The sequence below is a fragment of the Leptodactylus fuscus genome, chromosome 1 (assembly GCF_031893055.1).
Source record: "Leptodactylus fuscus isolate aLepFus1 chromosome 1, aLepFus1.hap2, whole genome shotgun sequence".
NCBI classification, from domain to species: domain Eukaryota; kingdom Metazoa; phylum Chordata; class Amphibia; order Anura; family Leptodactylidae; genus Leptodactylus; species Leptodactylus fuscus.
In genome coordinates, this window is record NC_134265.1 from 29,198,225 (window position 1) to 29,217,732 (window position 19,508).

The 19,508-nt window shown below is 44.6% G+C and overlaps 1 protein-coding gene across 2 annotated transcripts in view; it reads left to right on the forward strand.

Annotated features, from left to right (window-relative positions):
• GHR (growth hormone receptor) overlaps nt 1-19,508 on the forward strand; it is a 241,065-nt gene that overhangs the window by 51,974 nt on the left and 169,583 nt on the right. For both annotated transcript variants that reach the window (XM_075268937.1, XM_075268946.1), the window contains one exon: nt 12,342-12,402. The gene's annotated coding sequence lies outside the window, so the exon portion shown is untranslated. The remainder of the gene's footprint in view (nt 1-12,341; nt 12,403-19,508) is intronic.

Consider the following 19,508-nt stretch of genomic DNA (forward strand, 5'->3'; position numbering starts at 1 on the left):
ATGTATGGGTTTTTGGTTTTACTTTTAAAGCTGGTTATATAGGGTCACAAATCTCTGGATATGTTGAACAAACAGAAAAGATATGGAAGGACATATCTGTATCTTGTAGTAAAGACCATACCCACAGTGGGGTATTGGCGAAGAGGAACACTCCAATAGGTTATGCACCCCAGGCTAGCTTGCTTAGAAGGGGTCTGTCACCAGAACGCAACATATCAACCCAGGTTATAAGGTTACCTTGATCAAACTGTGCTTTCCCCCTTGTGAGCTGATGTTATCACTTTTTTTGCTACATGCCAATGAGCCCTTTGGAGCAATGAGAATATAACTGCTTATCTCCTTGGAGCAATGGCAGACCCCTTAATGCTCCAAAGGGCAACAGAAACACGGATTCACAAGGGGAGAAAACCTTTTGATACCAGGTGACCCTAGCCTAACTATTTGCTACAAATGGTGGATGCACCAAGCTGATTCCAAGGAGGTATTGGATAATATATCCTGATGGGTAGAGACAGCTATCGTAGCAGCAGTGGTTCTGACAGCCCGAGTCGGGAAGCGGAGAAATGAAAATGTATGACCTATCAGGAACACCTAACCGAAGTAAGGGTCAACCCAAAAAAGAAGACTGCGCTGGACCTGGCGACTGAATGAATGATTCCTTCAGACAGCTGATCCACAGAACTCCCAGGTGTCAGATCCCCACCGATCGTCGATGAATGACACGTCATAAAGGTCCTTCTGTGTTTTTATCATAAAACACTTAAAAAGGGGATATTCAGCCCCAAAACGCTGACATAAGCGTCATGTTCATACGTGTCTTCAATAAAGCCTTCACCATAAGTCGCCAGGTCTTCTTTTTTGGCGCGACCCTTACTTCGGTTAGGTGTTCCTGATTGGTCATACGTTTCTATCTATCTGCTAAGAGAAGTTAAAAAAGGGTGACCTGGCGCCCGTCTGGTGGAAATAGTAGACTCCAGTCAGGAGCTCACCAGGCCAATTGCAGCTCTTACCCGGACACCGTCCCACACAGTGGGTGGTGAAAAAATGGAAAGGATATATAGAAAAACCGGGAACTGGCAGAGCGCTAAAGGCAGCAAAATCCGTAATGGACTTGAAGAAGAAGGCTAGGCCTGAAGAAGACACCCGCCCGGTGTCGAAACGCGTAGCCGTTTTAATCTTTTGTTCATGTCCTTGGAGCAATAAAACAGAACCAATTCATCTTAACCTTGCATATTGTCATTTTTATTTTACTTTTTAAGTCTATTACGGATTTTGCTGCCTTTAGCGCTCTGCCAGTTCCCGGTTTTTCTATATATCCTATCTATCTGCTAAGCTGGGTTCATAGTGACAGACTCCCATTAAATCTGAACACGATATGGAGCACCCACTGCATGGCACCAATGTAAAATTTGTACCTGCGTTGAGCTGGCATAGAATCCGTGCAGGAACGCACAACTGCCTGGAGGTTGTGCCTAATTTATGAGGAGGTGCACGAAATGCCACTGGTTTTTAGCAGTTGTAAGACTTACATTAGGCTCACCTTTCCTCTCCATTGTTCTTGTCCATTGAAGAACCAGAACAACAGAGAGGGGGGGCTGCTAAAATTGCAGTAACACACAGAACCTGACGGACCCCATTGACTATAATGGGGTCCATCAGGTGTCCATCATTGTAAGGCTGAAACTGGTGGAGGAACAAGTTCTCCATGCAGGACTTTTATCTCTGCCAATTTTCAGGCGGACACTGCGATAGAGTCTCCAATGGAGACTATGAACATAGTCCAAGACCCCATGTTGCAAAAAGCATTTGAGCCAAAGCCAAGAGACTATTGAGCAGAAGGGAACCATAAAAACCCTTCCTATATAGCTCCCATTAGCTTTTCCACAACGTGGGGCCTCAGTCTAAAAAAAAAACAACTAAATGTCACGTGTATGGACCAGGGGGGTGTGAATGAAGCCTATGCAAATATACTTTTCCATATACATAGAAGAATGTTTGTTGAGCGTGTGCCAGACTCTTCGAACAAGGCATAGCATTAAATATTTGCAGATTTGCACCAGCTGACGGTTAGCATGTCATTCTGGGCAAGGCTCCAGCTCAGAACTAACTTTCATTTGATAAAGACGTTAAATGAAGCGTATACTAATAAATATTGTATGGAGTTGGCCTAAGGCTCCGAGCGCTTTGTGGCCAGCGCTAAAATATAATTGCGGTTTTATAAGATTATTGTCGAGTTTTCGGCTCAGTGGCTGAGAGTGACAAGCCGTACACTACTGCGTGCTATGTGACTAAATATATAGCACAAGCAGGGGACGTGGCAGCTGCTTTCTCGCTCCACGTTCTATGGGACCAATTAAGCCCCGCAGCCTTGTTCACACTTATATGTATTAAGAATTTGTTATATAACACATGGGGTTGGTACCTTATGAAAACAGAAAAGGTTGCGGTGTTAATAATATGGATTGTGTTGTTGTATTAATATCCCAGGGTGGGAAATTTTAATATACGAAGGAACACCTACCGAGTGCGCTAAAGTTATCATGGAAAGTAAGCAGAGATAATGGGGGTGACGTCATACGGTTTGTCGCCAATTTACAGAAAACACATTATATGTAGACATTTAAAAATAGACATTAAAAGTATAGTAAATATAAGGCTATGGGGGGTGATGGGTGCACCGTCCGTTACAGGAACGAACAAAAATCTGCCATATAGTGATATGAGAGCCAAGGATGTCCAGTAGAACTAGTTGTACAGATGTGTCCATCCGGGATTTAGTTCAAATGTGGATAAAAAGTCAAATTTTTCTTGAAAACGATTCAATGCAATATGACAACATGTTGGCAAAACACTGCACAGGCTGCAATTTACAATACAAGTAGGTAGTCGCTCATAGACACATATCCAACAAAATATTGTCTTGAAAATCTAGTTATTACATGAGACATATATCTGGACAAAGTTAGGATGCATGTGCCATATTGGTTGTAGAGTCGTTTACTAGGGTTGAGCCATCGTGTTCGGAAAAGATCGGATTCCGATCGGCGATCAAGAAAATTTCACGATCGCGATCGGAATTCCGAACACAATCTTTTTAGGTGGGATCGAGATCGGTACTATTTCCCACAATGCTTTGCTTAGCCTTCACACTGAGTATACGCTCCGCTCATTCTGAGTGGAGTGTATACTCAGTGTGAAGGCTCCGCTGCGGTTCTATAGGAATGAATGGAAGCAGCCGGCACACAGCCTTAAGCCCCTGCACGCCGACTGCCTCCATTCATTCTAATGGGAGACTAAACTGACATCTCTAGTAGCTACTTACCTCCAGAGATGGCTGCTCCAGTGCCCGGTGTTCTTCTTCGCCTCGCTGCCGCTCCATGCTGCTCGCCTCGCTGCCGCCGCCTCCCAAGTTAGTGTTTAAAGAGCTAGGAAGGCGGGGCTTGTGGCTTAGGAGAGTGTGGGCGGGTACAGGGCAGGGAGACGTGACGTCTCCCCTCCCAGTACCCGCCCACACTCTCCTAACCCACCCACACTCTCCTAACCTGGGAGGCAGGGGGCAGCGAGGCGAGAAGAGCAGCGGGGAGCGGCAGCGAGGCGAAGAAGAAGGAGAACACCGGGCACCGGAGCAGCCATCTCTGCAGGTAAGTGGACACCAGGGGGGACTAAGTAGCCAGAGGATTAAAAAAAAATCCTCTGGCTACTTAGTGATTCACTACACAGCGTGGATTCTAACAATTAAAGCGTTCAATTGTTAGACTCCATGCTGTATAGTGAATAGTATTGCTTTTAAAATCCGATCTCCGATTAATAAAAAAATCCCATTGACTTGCATTGGGATCGGAATTGGAATCGAGATCGGGTTCGAATGAAAAATGATCGGAAATCGGATTTTAAAATCGATCCTGAAAAGTCAAGATCGGCTCAACCCTATTGGTTACAAATTTTACAAAAATGTTTGATTTATGGGAACCCCAAATTTTTGGAGTTTACCACCCATACACTCTGGGGTATAAAGAGTCGTGCTCTCCCCCCTTACCTCTCCTGGGCTCCCTCCCTGAATCCAGCAATCTCGCCCATAAAACTTTGGGCCTCCTCGGTGACGTCAGCTTGTGATTGGACCACAGCAGTCATGTGGGGTGTGTTGACGTCATGATGTTTTGGACCACTGATGTCACCCAAGAAGACAGAGATCACTAGACATCAGGATAGATCCTAGTAGAGGTGAAGGAGGGTGAGGATGTTTAATATTTGTACGTACCTCCCATGGGCCTCAGATTACTATATCTTGGGTTTGAAGACACCCCATTGTATAGTAATAAGATTTCTTGTTTGGACCAAACAAGCTAGGCCTGAAGCAAACCTGGTGGGAGAACCTTGAGAATATTTGCAAAACAGGTCTTTCGAGGTTCGTCCATCACTTGGATGGATTTTTCATGAACCAATAGTTAAATTGGATTTAGGGCCATTTCTCAGGAAAGTACCCAAAGTTTTGCATATACAAGCTAAATTCTCTCTAATATCATACCATTTGGTCCCAAGTATATTGTGGACCCCAGACCACTGTGCATAAATTAAAGGTGTTTTCCAGAACTTTCATATTGAGCACCACTTCCTCTTCTCAAGCCAGTGACCTCACGCCCAAGAGCGAGATTCCCCTTTTTGACATCTATATGCCCTCGGAAAGAAGGAGTCTAGCCCCAGTTGGGTCCAGCCATTTTGCTATTACCACGCCTGTACCAATCTGTGTCCGGAGGAATTGTATTATTAGTAAGCTAGGGGGTAAGGAATTGGTCCAAGGGTCATCTAAAGAAAAATTTAGACCTGTCCGTATAAGAAAGCAAAGCTCATCTTATTTTGAGTCTTGGCCATATTAGCAACCTCTACGCCCGAGCAATATATCTTGTAGATGTCATCTGTGGATATACTGTGACATGTTTATCGAGGGGTAAGAAATGCAGCATAGCCGCAGCAGCCGCATTGCAAAATCTCGGGTGAACATACTGTTCCTCTTTTCTGTACAGTTCACTTGCCAGTTGGCACCAGCGACTCCTCTACCATATTGTGTAGGACTCAAAGTGCGATGCAAGAACCAGCAGAAGAATACGGCAAATAGCAAGAAAAAGAGAGCGAGATAAAGCTGCCTGACCACAACAGAACATGTAGAGGAGAACATTGATCTCATCTTGGTGTGTTGTTGGCGCCCATTGGGGCATCTCAGCTCCTGTGTCAGTATTTTAGACAGTGGATGGGAAACTACACGGTCCAGGGGTGCCCTAATCTGCCACATTTACTATAACGCATGCCAAAAGACTGGCATGAGGGATACCCCAAATCTATGCCAGGTGTAGATTTGAGATCAGGTGCCCCTACATGTGCAGGAATTGCTAAGACACTGGAGCCTCTTAGTAATAATGGCACGCCTATGGGGGAACAAATTAAGAATTCTCTCTGTTGGTCACGGACTCTACAGTTGTGTCCACAGGACATGTTGGAAAACCGTACCTTTCCGTTTTTTAATTCCGACTGGTTGGCTTTTGGCTGCCACTCTTTAGGAGGAGGCGCTCTGTCCACACTTATTGTGATGGGGCTCTTAAAGGCGGCATCGGAGGGCATGTCTCTTACAAGTAAGCAGAAAACGTCAAGGTTACGTACTCAGGGGTCAGAGATCAATCCCAATGTACATGTTAGGTCTGGTGTAGACACAGCGGCCGCACATGGCAGTGTTTTCCGGATTTATTGTTGCCATTATTTATCGCTAAGAAAACAAATAAATCTGAACGTATTCCGCCTTGTACTTTGTACTCCGGTGTAAGTGCTAATAATGTTGTTTCTAATATTTCATTATCTTGTTCTTTCCTTCTTAAGATAAATTCAATTACGATACAAAAGGTCAGATAAGTATTCCAGCAACACGTAATCTGGTGCCGAGATACACCCAGCGCTACGTTACCTTGCTGGAATTATCTTTCAAGGGCCGTTTGTTTTTTTTTTGTTTTTTTTTCCCTGTTCCGGTAACAAAATATTTTGAATGGGGCCATGCCGCCTATAGCTGTAGCCGCACCCTCTATCGATGGGGACACGTATCCCTCTTGGGCCTCGACATGCCGCTTATGTGACACAATGTTCTGCTCACGCCCCTTTATCAGAATGTCACCAGCGTATAAAGTGTCCATGTCACATTTAATGGATGCGAGAGCCTTCTGCTGGGCCCAGTAGATTTGTTTGCTTTTCTGCAACTCTGTGAAGTCGCCCATTTTTTAGCAGTCTTCTGGACATTCTGGGAAAGTTGACAATTCTGCGTAATGCAACAATATCTGATTACTAGGCTCTTGCATGATAATGTCTCCTACATACAATAGGGAGTCAAAGGAGTTTCAGAAAGCGCAAAATAGGGGGGCAACAGTCTAACTAAAGGAGGGTCAAAATCCTGGGAGCCCCACCAATCCTGAAAATGTGGACCCATGTACCCCATATGATGGGAGCAGCAGCTCTCCATTCAATTTTGTACTTGGCTTTTCTTTGGCCATACCCCTGCCCAACTGGCATTGGGAGGGGGACCCCATCCTGCATGACACACCCGTATAATAAATGCGACATGGTAGACAGGGGACATGGTACAGATCTTGCTTTAGGGAGCAGGGTACCTTTAGTCCATTAGACACATTATTGTAGGCCAAAATGCAAAAAATTAGTTTCTGAACCAAAAAAATTTCTGGCAAGAAAGGTGACAGATTCGGCACCGACATCAATTATATTTGTCATTTTGTCACATCTCTAAAACTAGAAATTGATGTGGAAGAAAATGTCTCCTGGGCCAACAATCCACATCTGTTGTGGATACTAGGCAAGGCTCAGCACAAGAGCGGTGCTGTATCCGACTCCGGGTCTGCAGCTACAGAGTGGCTCGTGTGATAACAGGCAGCTGTCCTTTCCTCCTTTCTGTATCCGGGATCTGGGAATAGCGGCAGCTGTAAGGGAAGTCATTCCATCTCTGTCTACACCCAATTACCACATGAAGAAGGCGAGAAGCGAATTATAATGAATTCCTGTTTGAGACATTCCACCAGTACCAGTAGATTCAGCTTCAGAGATGTAATAGTAGGCTAATATCAAGAATCTATTCACAATCTCAGACTATCTGCTGTATTGCCACATACAATAAGGACTCATGCACATAATTTAGTGTGATGTACTATATGTACTATATGTGCCACAATTGTACAGGCTCCGTGGTGTCTAGGGGAGAATGCTTCCATATGTACAGCAGCGAATGGAGCAGAGGTAATATACACAGTGATGTCACAGTACAGGGATAATACACACAGTGATGTCACAGTACAGGGATAATACACACAGTGATGTCACAGTACAGGGATAATACACACAGTGATGTCACAGTACAGGGATAATACACACAGTGATGTCACAGTACAGGGATAATGCACACAGTGATGTCACAGTACAGGGATAATACACACAGTGATGTCACAGTACAGGGATAATACACACAGTGATGTCACAGTACAGGGATAATACACACAGTGATGTCACAGTACAGGGATAATACACACAGTGATGTCACAGTACAGGGATAATGCACACAGTGATGTCACAGTACAGGGATAATACACACAGTGATGTCACAGTACAGGGATAATACACACAGTGATGTCACAGTACAGGGATAATACACACAGTGATGTCACAGTACAGAGATAATACACACAGTGATGTCACAGTACAGGGATAATACACACAGTGATGTCACAGTACAGGATAATACACACAGTGATGTCACAGTACAGAGATAATACACACAGTGATGTCACAGTACAGGGATAATACACACAGTGATGTCACAGTACAGGGATAATACACACAGTGATGTCACAGTACAGGGATAATACACACAGTGATGTCACAGTACAGGGATAATACACACAGTGATGTCACAGTACAGGATAATACACACAGTGATGTCACAGTACAGAGATAATACACACAGTGATGTCACAGTACAGGGTAATACACACAGTGATGTCACAGTACAGAGATAATACACACAGTGATGTCACAGTACAGGGATAATACACATAGTGATGTCACAGTACAGGGATAATACACGCAGTGATGTCACAGTACAGGGATAATACACGCAGTGATGTCACAGTACAGGGATAATACACGCAGTGATGTCACAGTACAGGGATAATACACGCAGTGATGTCACAGTACAGAGATAATACACACAGTGATGTCACAGTACAGGATAATACACACAGTGATGTCACAGTACAGGATAATACACACAGTGATGTCACAGTACAGGGATAATACACACCGTGATGTCACAGTACAGAATAATACACGCAGTGATGTCACAGTACAGAATAATACACGCAGTGATGTCACAGTACAGAGATAATACACACAGTGATGTCACAGTACAGGATAATACACACAGTGATGTCACAGTACAGAGATAATACACACAGTGATGTCACAGTACAGAGATAATACACACAGTGATGTCACAGTACAGGGATAATACACACAGTGATGTCACAGTACAGGGATAATACACACAGCGATGTCACAGTACAGGGATAATACACACAGTGATGTCACAGTACAGAGATAATACACACAGTGATGTCACAGTACAGGGATAATACACACAGTGATGTCACAGTACAGAAATAATACACACAGTGATGTCACAGTACAGAGATAATACACACAGTGATGTCACAGTACAGAGATAATACACACAGTGATGTCACAGTACAGAGATAGTACACACAGTGATGTCACAGTACAGAGATAGTACACACAGTGATGTCACAGTACAGAGATAGTACACACAGTGATGTCACAGTACAGAGATAGTACACACAGTGATGTCACAGTACAGAGATAATACACACAGTGATGTCACAGTACAGGGATGATACTCACAGTGATGTCACAGTCTAGCCTAAAGGACCGTACATATTCTCAGTCATGAGAAACAGACCATAAGTTGGATTTCTTCCAAAACAGGTATAGAGAATACATGTAATAGTCACATTCGGCTTTATAGGATGTCACATGTGGTCGGTGTAAGAGGTCACCACCAGTAATAAGAAGCTGCGTATTAGTCATAAACAGATATTAAAATTTACGGGGACCATAAAAATTATACTGTCTGGAAAAATGACACACCAAGTACTGAATGCAGATGTACCAGCTACAATCTTCTGGACTTGACAGTCAATGCAAAAATCAATGAAATGTAATATATTGTCATTTTTTTCTTATCTGTTTTTATTTCCTAAATGTAGATTTTTTTTTAAATTCTCTTTTCTGTCCATGATTTTGGGATCGGCCATCTTACCTGAGCTTCTGTTCTGTGATATTCTTTACAGGATAGTTATGGCCCTAGGCAGCAATAGGCTGGAGTTGACTCATTGAGCCCTATAGGAGAGTTTTCTAGATTTGCTCTGTGCAGGGAGGGGACTAGATAACCCGTGATATTCTCCAGTGTCAGTAGTGGATGTCATAATGGGTCACTATAGATGTTATCTGTTAAGGTGTGAACTTTTATTGTGACCCTCTGTGTCTTTTTTGTGCTTTACTGCTGCAATGAAAATTAACAAATACGAGGCTGCTATATAAGCTTTAAGCTACAGCCACAGGGCGACATTTGTCAATTGATTAAAAATTGCAGAAAATATTGCAACAAAAAGTCACACAATGGAACACACACCTTGTACAGATAATCTAACATTGGATAATCATCCAAGAGTTATCCAACTTTTTTTAACATAAAAGGCCTGTCCATTGAATACCAGACATAGAATGATGCAGATCTGTCTTCCCCTACCACAGCAAGAAACCACAGCACAGTCTAAAATCACTATTCTACTGCTGAACTGCTTAAGAATAGATTCTCATTTTTCACGTTTTCCAAAGGGCGCCCATTTTCACACATCTTATATATTTAACAGACAAAAATAGAACATAATCTATCTTTTAAGGTCCATTAAAATAGGGCGTCAGAAAAATTGCCCCCAATTTACATACAGAGCCATTTTTACGGCTGGACACCCCTTGGGTGCCTTCCATTTTTCAATCTTTGATGGAAGAGAAAATGGAGACCCTGATGCTAGTTAATGGATTCCTATGTGGACAGAGGTATAAGAAGGTGTCGGTGCTTACATTCTCTACTTTCGCGTTTGCTAACGTTGTAGCACCCCAACAGTTCACCACCCCTGAATTGGTGCAGCTCTATGGATTGCTTCTATAATACTCCGTCTACCCCTTTGTCTACTGCCTAGCACTAGAACAAGCCCTTGAAGCCGGAGTGAATACAGGCCGGCCCAAAGTATTCACGCAAAAAGACCCTCTAAATTTTTTGGCTGATACCGAGCGCATGATAAACCGACGTTCTCCAAAGCCAACCAAAGTAAAGGAAGGAAATGCGCACGATATCACGATAATGAAGATACACAATATCACTAGACTTTACACCTAGATAATTCGCTTAAAGGAAATCCACCCATTGGCTTCTGAAGACGTTCTAGACATAGAGACTCCACGGGGTTTACAACTCAAGTGATTCCTGTAGTGAATGGTTGCGGGCATGTTTTGTGACATTGTATGATAAATAACCCTATGTATCTGCTGCAGATAGAATGGAAAGATAAAAACGAACATACTGTGCAGCCGTCCACCTAACACTATCCATCACATCATGTATGGGAACTTCAGGGATTTATGACAAAGAGCCCAGGACCGGCCTGTAGTATCACATTAGGCCAGTGTCAATTCATTACTTGTTTTTACTTTAACATTCCATAGGCAAAGCTTTCGGGATTAGCCGAGTCTTGTTTTTCACAATGGAGTGTAACATTATGGACTGAATACATATATGCTAGAACCTTGAAGAGTCGGCAGATTTAACAGATTAATCTTTCTTCTAGTGAATAGCTGTAGGCAAGTTGCAACTAGGTCCGTACTCCTGGGAACCCATCGACTACATCAGAGAAGCGGCAGTGTGGAGACGCAATAATGTGTCAACGTGATAGTCGTAGTCATGTAGTCAGGTTATTGCGTTTTGTCATACAAATGAACATTTAAAGGGGAATATATTAAGATCGTTCTTAATAGGGAGAGCGGATTAGGCTGAATTGTTAAGGGGGACTCGAGTAAATTTACAGTGTAACCAGTTTTCCTGTTATTTTTTATGGTAATTCTGAAGCTTCCCATCATTCCCATCCACTTTCGGTACCCTCCACACAGTAATCGTTCCCCCCTCTTGTGCCGCACCATCCCCTACAGAATCTCTCCATCATTATATGCTGACCAACTGCTAAGGTTCATTTTCTCCTTTCTGACAGTGGAAGGCTGTGCATCATAAATTGTCTTCATTCCAGTATTCCAGATGTCAGTGGTAATAATATTCTGACCACCAGGGCGGCCCTACTTTTTTCTATATGCGCATATATAGAGGGAAAGCTGTGAATTATCAGGTAGGACTGCCCACTGGACTCCAAATCCCAGAAGAAGGGGCGGTTTACATCAATAAATGTCAGGTTATACTGAATCTTTTCCTACAAATCTATATATCAATCTGCTCCGTTCCTCCTGCTCTACGTCAGCATGTTATCAGATACTATAGAAAGCAGATCTATTGTCAGATGCCACTTTCTTTATGTTATTGTGTAGTTTAGGTTATTTATTAGAGATGAGCGAGTAGTACTTGATCGAGTAGGTATTCGATCGAATATTACGGTATTCGAAATACTCGTACTCGATCGAGTACCACTCGCTATACGAATGTATAAGTTCGATGCAGAACCAACATTGATTGGCCGAATGCTATACAGTCGGCCAATCAGCGCTGGTTCTTCTCCTACCTTTAGAAGTCTTCTCCGTGCAGCTTCCCCGCGGCGTCTTCCGGCTCTGAATTCACTCTGCCAGGCATCAGGCCTGGGCAGAGCCGACTGCACATGTCTGCTTGTAGTGCGGGCATGCGCAGTTGGCTCTGCCCAGGCCCGATGCCTGGCAGAGTGAATTCAGAGCTGGAAGATGCCGCGGGGACGCTGCAAGGAGAAGACTTCTCGGAGGATCCAGCCTGACCCTCACTCGTGGACTTGGTAAGTATAATTTGATCGAATGTTGCCTACCCCTGAAACGAGCATTTCCCACCCATAGACTATAATAGGGTTCGATATTTGATTCGAGTAGTCCAATATTGAGGGGCTACTCGAAACGAATATGAAAACCTCGAACATTTCACTGTTCGCTCATCTCTATTATTTATATTGCTAACTTTTTGCTTGTTTTTTAATTTATAGATACTGAAAAACTTTCTCTCCATGTCCTCTGCAACCAAGTGTAGAATCCAGACAACTGGAGGTAAGATGGAAGACTGACAGTATACAGTTGGCTGTTTATGAGCTCGTATTATAGCTCTGACCATGTGCCAGTGTGTATATCCCCAGTGTCTATGGATGAAATATGCATGCCTGAAATTTTTTTTGCAGGGAACAAATCCTTGCAGGACATGTTATCATACACGTGATGTGTGTTTTCTAGAACAGTGGTCTTCATTGTGCAATGCTGCACAGTGTGAGGCTTTGCGCTATCGTTCTCGTAAAAATGATAAATTCCTCCAAAAAAATGTAACTTTATCTGTTCTCATGAAGTTGTAAAATATAATCAGATAATTTATGCAAACCAACAAAAAAATGTGAAAAATCCTTATACTGTGGCAGAAGTATAGTAGATGTAGTGAAGCCAGAAATATTAGATAGAACTTGTATTTTTGGGGTCTGTTTCTTTCCATTCTCTTGATACAAGTTATGTTGTATGCCATAAGACAATCCAAAGTCTCCTACCTCTGCTGCCCCCAGTGCTGTGTCCCTAAGAGGTGCAGCCAGTGGCGTAACTACCGGGGTAGCAGCTGCCACAGGGCCCAGAACATTAGGGGGCCGGTGACAGCCGCTACCGCTGCGTTTTTTTTTTTTTTTAATAGGCTGTTACCGGCTGGAGTTACTCCAAGCGGTAACAGGTCCTACTTACTTTCCAATCCTGGCAGGGGCCGGGATCGGTAAGTGACGCCACGGGCCCCACAAGCGCTATTATACTTTGGGGTCTTTTTGGACTCCCGAGTATAATGATCGGAGGCCCAGGAGAGGTAACGGAACATAATTACTATACTCTGGGGTCGGAAAAGAACCCAGAGTATAATAATTATTCACGGGTGGTCACAGTGGGGCATAATACTGTGTGCAGGGGCCACTATGGGGCATAATACTGTGTACTGGGGCCACTATGGGGAATAATGCTGTGTAACGGGGCGACTATGGGGCATAATACTGTGTGCAGGGGCCACTATGGGGCATAATACTGTGTGCAGGGGCCACTATGGGGGATAATACTGTTTGCAGGGGTCACTATGGGGCATAATACTGTGTGCAGGGGCCACTATGGGGCATAATACTGTGTGCAGGGGCCACTATGGAGCATAATACTGTGTGCAGGGGCCACTATGGGGGATAATACTGTGTGCAGGGGCCACTATGGGGCATGATACCGTGTGCAGGGGCTACTATGGGGCATAATACTGTGTGCAGGGGCCACTATGGGGCATAATACTGTGTGCAGGGGCCACTATGGGGATAATACTGTGTGCAGGGGCACTATGGGGCATAATACTGTGAGCAGGGGCCGCTATGGGGTATAATACTGTGTGCAGGGGCCACTATGGGGCATAATACTGTGTGGAGGGGCCACTATGGGGCATAATACTGTGTGCAGGGGCCACTATGGGGCAAAATAATATGTGAAGGGGCCACTATTGGGGATAATACTGTGTTCAGGGGCCACTATGGGGTATAATAGTGTGTGCAGGGGCCACTATGGGGCATAATAATGTGTGCAGGGGCCACTATGGGGCATAATACTGTGTGGAGGGGCCACTATGGGGCATAATACTGTGTGCAGGGGCCACTATGGGGCAAAATAATATGTGCAGGGGCCGCTATTGGGGATAATACTGTGTTCAGGGGCCACTATGGGGCATAATACTGTGTGCAGGGACCACTATGGGGGTAATACTGTGTGCAGGGGCCACTATGGGGCATAATACTGTGTGCAGGGGCCGCTATGGGGTATAATACTGTGTGCAGGGGCCACTATGGGGCATAATACTGTGTGCAGGGGCCGCTATGGGGTATAATACTGTGTGCAGGGGCCACTATGGGGCATAATACTGTGTGCAGTGGCCACTATGGGACATAATACTGTGTGCAGGGGCCATTATGGGGGATAATACTGTGTGCAGGGGCCACTATGGAGCATAATACTGTGTGCAGGGGCCACTATGGGACATAATACTGTGTGCAGGGGCCATTATGGGGGATAATACTGTGTGCAGGGGCCACTATGGAGCATAATACTGTGTGCAGGGGACACTATGGGGGCATAATACTGTGTGCAGGGGCCACTATGGGGGATAATACTGTGTGCAGGGGCCACTATGGGGCATAATACTGTGTGCAGGGGTCACTATGGGGGATAATACTGTGTGCAGGGGCCACTATGGGGGATAATACTGTGTGCAGGGGCCACTGTGGGGCATAATACTGTGTGGACATAATACTGTGTGCAGGGGCCACTATGGGGCATAATACTGTGTGCAGGGGTCACTATGGGGGATAATACTGTGTGCAGGGGCCACTGTGGGGCATAATACTGTGTGGACATAATACTGTGTGCAGGGGCCACTATGGGGCATAATACTGTGTGCAGGGGCCACTATGGGGCATAATACTGTGTACAGGGGCCACTATGGGGGATAATACTGTGTACAGGGGCCACTATGGGGGATAATACTGTGTGCAGGGGCCACTATGGGGGATAATACTGTGTGGACATAATACTGTGTGCAGGGGCCACTATGGGGCATAATACTGTGTACAGGGGCCATTATGGGGGATAATACTGTGTACAGGGGCCACTATGGGGGATAATACTGTGTCCAGGGGCCACTACGGGGGATAATAGTGCGTGCAGGAATGTGCGGGGGGGATGTCGGTTAGTCAAGGTCTTCGGCGTCGGTCAGGGGGGCCATGTCAAAAGTTCACCACGGGGCCCTAGTTACGCCACTGGTTGCAGCTGCATCTCCCTCCTCCCCCTCTGCCCCATATTCTGATTAGTTTTTTACATTAGACAGATTCATTGGTGACCAAGGTCTATGGGAGTCAGAGATAGCTTACTATAGCAAGCTTGGCCGTCACCCTGCCTTGAGGATATTGATTAGGACGTCATATAGTCAGGGATCCGGTAAATACCCCATAAATTGGAGTAATTTAAAGTGATGGCTCCCTCTGCAGTCTCCCGGAACGTATCCTGCTTTGTCCATGACTCTATGGGGTTAATGTATGTGCTCTTTAGGGATATCCGATGTATTTGTGTTATTTGCATTGAATGTGTTTAGGCTCAGATGTAGCAACACCGGTGCGACAATTGTTCATGTAACGACCACTACAACTATATATTGTATTGTATTGAGTACTCATATACTCTATTACGATATTCGCGAAGTTGTATAAACCGGATTAGACAGTACATGACATTTAGCGTTCCTGTCCTAGTTCCTGGGTAATGCTGCATCATGTGCTTTGCTGCCTACATTATATATAGATACATCACTGACACTGACACGTGTGATTCGTCTTCTCTATGGATCCTTATTCCTTACGGCATTTTTGCTGAGCAGCGCGCGCTGTGCGGATATAGGCTGAGCACTGTGTATGAATTATCTGGACAGTTACATAAGAAATACCTTACTCCTTCCGGCAGTGGAAGGGTTAAGAGGTAAGATTACCAGCAGATGTGCGGTACGGTAGGAGCAGTTAACGTTATTTTAGGCTACGAGTCCCCGAGGTCTATTAAAGTGGACACATTAAATGTAACAGGCAAGAAAGCGTTTTGCTCTCTTTTAGCAGGAATACTCGACTACTGTACACCGGCCATCCTGAATCAATAATGCCGCACATACGCGGAAAGGCAGCATGCAGATCTAATAGCTCTGACTCTGCTATAGAGTGGTACACTTCATGTATAATGGGTGTAGAGTACAAGGACCTTTACCCATCTCAACTAACTTCAGTTCTTAGCATCTGTTAATAGGTGCACCGCCACTGATTCTGATACAGTTGGAATTTTTTCTTTAGCCCCCGCCATTCCTGAGCAATCAATGCTGTTAGTTTTTGAGCCTGATATGGTATTTAGTCTCTGTACTGTCAGGAGGGCGCTTTCAGGCTGGAGCAGACAAAGGGTGTGATTCTGAGCTCTGACACTGGCTGCCCCTGATAGGGCCGTAGACCCTTGGTTGGCTGGGATAAGAGAAGGAGACTCTTAAAGGGATCCTATCATTAGAATCCCTTTTTTTCTAACTAACACGTAGGAATAGCCTTAAGAAAGGCTATTCTTCTCCTACCTTTAGATGTCTTCTCTGCACCGGCATTCGGTAGTTACTCCATTCTCCATCTTTATGCAAATGAGTACTCTCACAGCACTGGGGGCGGGCCCCAGCGCTCAAACAGCACTGGGGGCGTCCCCAATGCTGCGGGACAACCCTCCAGCTCCGATTCCATCTTCTTCAGGAACTGGCCTCTACACGTCGTCTTCCGGCTTGGCTTTCAATCTTCTACACATGCGCCGTCAGCTCTGCCAACAGGCCTCGGGCAGAGCTGACTGCACCTGCGCGCGGCCACTACAGGAGCTCGCGTAAGTGGCCACAAAAAAATGGCCACATGCAGGTGTAGTCAGCTCTGCCCGAGGCCCGATGGCAGAGCCGACAGCGCATGCGTAGAAGATTGAAAGCCAGGCCGGAAGACGACGCATAGAGGCCAGTTCCTGAAGAAGATGGAAGCGGAATATCTACCGAACAGCGGCGCGGAGAAGACATCTAAAGGTAGGAGAAGAATAGCCTTTCTTAAGGCTATTCCTACGTGTTATTTCGAAAAAAAGGGACTCTAATGATAGGATCCCTTTAAGTCTTCAGGTAGTTGTGCGCAGTTGAGTCTTCAGAGTTGTGGTTAAATAAAGTTGAACAGACCTACTGAGAGAAAGCCCCCTCAACACTGACCCAACTCGGGAGCTGGGCTGAAGGAGTCAGTTGAGGTCTCTTGGCCACCATTGATGACTACCACTTCCATACCCTGGTGCCCTCCAGTGAATTGTATGCTACAATGCTTATAATGATTGAATCTGGCAAACTTTCCCAGATTTGGAGACTCTAATATTTGTATAATGGCGCCAGGACTGTTTCCCGATCACGCCACCATCCGTATCAAATTCACCACCTTGGTGACTCCATTACACCGCGCTCTTACTCCATTGATAAACTATTGGCTAATATTTTTTCCTTGCAAATAAAATGCATTTATCTCGCGTCCGATGAACTTTACACGACCGGCGGCGTTTTCGTCCAAAATAAACATAAAATTACAGAAAACATTTGCAAATGATAGCGGCAAAAATTGGTATGGTCGAGTCAACAATGAAGAAGGCAAACAACCCACTAAAAAAAGAGAAAGATTTTGGAGAAATTCATTAGAAATCGATCTGCGACCTTTGTACAGACTAAAATGACCCAGATATTGTTGACTTGTCGGAGGAACATAGGCTCGTTCCGATTTTCATGCAAATGGAGTTTTTGCAACATTTCTATACATATAGAACCCCTGTCCACGTGCCACAATAGTGGAAGGTTTAGAATATGTGGTCACCTCTTGCTTTGGAGGACCCTGCACTACTAAGACAGCCCATTGATTTTAATGAGATCTGTGTAATACCTAATTTCTCCAGTAGTGGCACTGCAGGGAAATTAACAGCTGCTGAGTTCTGCCATACATTGCTGTTGATCCCTGGGCTTTTTCTTCAAGGGACCATTTTTTTTAAATTTTTTTGCTTGCAATATCAATTTTGTGTGGGACTGATTTTTTTTATTTTTTTTTTAAAGGGGTTGTCCAGTTTCTGAAATGTTATTGTTTCTATAATGAAAAGTTTTGAATGTACTTTCTGTATCAGTTCCGCACTTCTAGTGTGTAAAAATCAGTCCATGGTCACGTGATATACAGTCCATGGTCTCGTGATATACAGTCCATGGTCACGTGATTTACAGTCCATGGTCACGTGTTGTGCAGTCCATGGTCACGTGATGTGCAGTCCATTGTAACGGGGTGTATAGTCCATTGTCACGTGCTGTACAGTCCATGGTCACGTGGTGTGCAGTCCATGGTCACGTGGTGTATAGTCCATTGTCACGTGATGCACAGTCCATGTTCATGTAATAAACAGTTCATGGTCACGTGGTGTACAGTCCATTGTCACGTGATGTACAGTCCATGGTCACGTGATGTACAGTCCATGGTCCTATGGTGTATAGTCCATGGTCACATGATGTACAGTCCATGGTCACGTGATGTACAGTCCATAGTTTTTCCAGTTCTGTCTGAACAAAAAGCTCGATATGAAACCGAGGGCAGAACCTCATGAATATTCATCAAAACAGGTTTGGCCACCTGTAGTCCAGGGCCTGGTATAGTATTTACACTGGATCCCGGGAGCTTCACGTTACGCCCCTAGGTTTGACAGATGGCCTCATAAATCCTGTACAATTTTAGGATTTCGTGTATAGGATGTGAATCGGCAATGATTTTCTCAAGTCTCTCTCAGAACCTGCTTGTTTGGTTTCAGATATTATTTCTAGGCTTTCATCTTGTAAGGTGGCGCAGGATGAGTCTTCCGTTCCATTGTGTATGAAGACGCTGGAGGATGACTGTCAGTTCAGTTGTGTAATTATATCATTGTGAAGAGACGGCCATTATGGAGTCTCCAATCCCTTCCATGTCGCTAATCTCTAATAAAAGTGAAAATTGAGACCCCTCTTACGATCCTCTCACTGTAATATATGGGAGACAGCTGGGCTTGTGATCGCATAGCATGGCCTGTAAAGGCATCTGCAGAACTGATCACGTGATCGCTGCAAGTAATTAGATCCAAGCACGAGGCCGCGGCGAGAAACAGATCTGTCCGAATAAACATGATAGCTCATAAAACGGATTATATACAGACTTCTCGCTGCAGACGGTAGCGGTTTACTTTTGGATTACCGAATTAATGAGGAATTATTAAGTCGTAGGTTTGTATGTGTATATAATATAGAGGAATATACATGAACTTTTTCAATAAATTGCCACATAATTCTGCTAATTTATTACTATATTTATTACTATCACTGTGTGGTATGTAGGGGTGTACCCAAGGGGGGCAGTTTATGGGTAAATCTCCTTGCTGACCCTACCTGGCACCACCCTCCTATATCGTGTGCAACCTGGAGGGGCAATATACTCTGTCAAACCTTGAGAGGGGCTTGGGAGAACTATATTGTATGGGACCTGGTTGCGCAATATATTAAGAGGGAATCTGACAGCAAGTGTTCAATTTCC